The sequence below is a fragment of the Phoenix dactylifera genome, unplaced genomic scaffold (genome assembly GCF_009389715.1).
Source record: "Phoenix dactylifera cultivar Barhee BC4 unplaced genomic scaffold, palm_55x_up_171113_PBpolish2nd_filt_p 000119F, whole genome shotgun sequence".
Classification (NCBI taxonomy): domain Eukaryota; kingdom Viridiplantae; phylum Streptophyta; class Magnoliopsida; order Arecales; family Arecaceae; genus Phoenix; species Phoenix dactylifera.
In genome coordinates this window covers 1350327-1352500 of record NW_024067687.1, presented here as the reverse complement: position 1 = coordinate 1352500, position 2174 = coordinate 1350327, and the positions used below count along the sequence as shown (strand labels likewise).

The 2174-nt window shown below is 41.2% G+C and overlaps 1 protein-coding gene across 1 annotated transcript in view; it reads right to left on the bottom strand.

Annotated features, from left to right (window-relative positions):
* LOC120104835 overlaps positions 1–12 on the bottom strand; it is a 3285-nt gene extending 3273 nt beyond the window's left edge. The window contains exon 1 of the mRNA XM_039116693.1: positions 1–12. This exon is cut by the window's left edge and continues 3273 nt beyond it. The gene's annotated coding sequence lies outside the window, so the exon portion shown is untranslated.
* Between the last annotated feature and the right edge of the window lie 2162 nt (positions 13–2174).

The following is a 2174-nucleotide window of genomic DNA, read 5'->3' as shown; positions in this document are numbered from 1 at the left end:
TTTTTTCAAAAATTTCAAGTACGAAATAAAGATCACAAGAAGCACAAAAATCAACTAGAATCACTCCCCGGCAACGGCGCCAAAATTTGGTGTGCTGTTGCAGGCAACCAAAAATAAAACCTATACTTCTAAAAATATATATGTAGTAGTACGAGTAAGGATCATTCCCACGGAGAGTATCTAGCCTAGTTTTATGCAACTTGAACAAGGACGGAGGGGGGGGTTTGAGTATAATGAAAATAATAAAACAACTAAAGAAGAATTCAAATTTAAGTATTGAAATCAATCAAAAGAACAAATCTTGGTCTAAGTCAACATCCACCATCGGAATTTTACAACTGATCATTGATGCAAAGATATCAATTTGCACTTTGAATGTCCACCGATAGAAATATTTTTCTATCTCTTCTTAGTTGTAGTTAATTAAAAACAAGCGATCTAATTAACCCTAACTACTAAACAACCCAAGACAAGCGCTAAAGGTTTAATCTAGTAGCAGCCTTAAGAATTAGAGAGATCGATGAAACTAAACAACACAAACACAAGCGGTTGCATTTGATTTAGCCGAGTATTCTTCCTAAGATCTGAAAATTTCTGACGCAGCAAATTATTAGATCTTAGTTGCTTCACAGATTAGAGGAATCAAATAATTACGGATTTGATATCTAACCTAGCAGTAGATTGCAACGAATAATAAACTAGTAGGCCTCCTAGTCATTAAACGAAAATAATCATGAAAATATGCACAGAAGGACATTCGACATCAAAGCATGAATTGAACAATGAAAACAAATTCAGATCTCACAGTTTTATTGATTTCGAGGCTTCTGTTTTCTTAGACCAATAAAAGCTTTAGCCACGCAGAGCCATGGATGCAAACTTCCAAGGAGAAAAGAGAAAGAGGAGTCCTCCAAGAGAAAAGAGAAAGAGCCCCCTTTGCAGCCCCCTTTCTTTCACCTTTATCCCTTCCAAAAAAATCTCCTAACAAATATTCAAATCTGACTAATTACGAAAAATAAAATAAAGTCCTAATATAACCGGGAAAGTGGTGTTTCCAGCTGGGATTTTCGTGCATCAAATCTGGAAACTTCTGAAAATTGACCGAGTCAAATCCACATATTGCAGGCTAAGGACGTGCAGCAACTTCGAGACCAATTTTGACCTTGATAAAGTTCGTATCTATCAAAACTCAAAGCATAAAAGTTGTAGAGCGTTTTCTTGGCATTCCATAGCATCTTGAATCATCTCAATCAGAGCTTGGATGAGAAAGTTATGCTTAGATTACGAAGCAATGTCGAAACTGTCCAAAATCATCCAATTAGCTTCGTTTTTTACTTAACGCTTCCATTTGCATCCTAAATCAAAATATAAGAATAATGAGTACATTTAGGCATAAAATAAGTATACAAGACTAAACATTAAGAAAGAAAAATATGACATTTTGTATTCTCATCAGTGGGTGTAAGCTCGGAATCATCCGGCAGGGTGCACTCCACTATAAAATCAGCGTGTGCCTGGGATTTAATTGATGGCCTCGGACGGTATTCGAGGTCGAACTTTCCGAGTTCGACTGCCCATTTCGCGATTCGACCGTTGCAAAATTTGCTTCATGGGCTGGTCGGTCAGTATGGTCACTGCGTGGGCCTGAAAATAGGGTCGGAGCCCCCGAGCTGAGATGACCAGGGCAAAAGTAGTTTTCTCCAATTTAGAATATCTTGTCTCAGCATTCCTTAGGACCCGGCTGGTGTAGTACACTGGTCTTTGGAGCTTGTTCTCTTCTCGTACCAGGACTGAACTCACCGCAACCGGAGATATGGCCAGTTACAAATAGAGAAGCTCGCCCTGCTGGGGTTTGGTGAGCAGCGGCGGAGAGGCGAAAAGGTGCCTAAGCTCTTCAAAAGCTTGCTGGCATTCCTCCGACCATAAGAAATCCTTCGGTCGCTTGAGGATTTTGAAGAATGGGAGGCACCGCTCAGCCGACCTGAAGACGAATCTTCCCAGAGCCGCGATCCGTCCGGTGAGCTGCTGTACCTCCTTGACTGTCTTTGGCGGCACCATCTCCTGCAGCGCTCTGATTTTTTCGGGGTTTGCTTCAATCCCCCGTTGGGTTACCACGAACCCGAGGAACTTGCCTGAGGTGACTCCGAAGGCGCACTTGGCAGGGTTGAGCTTCA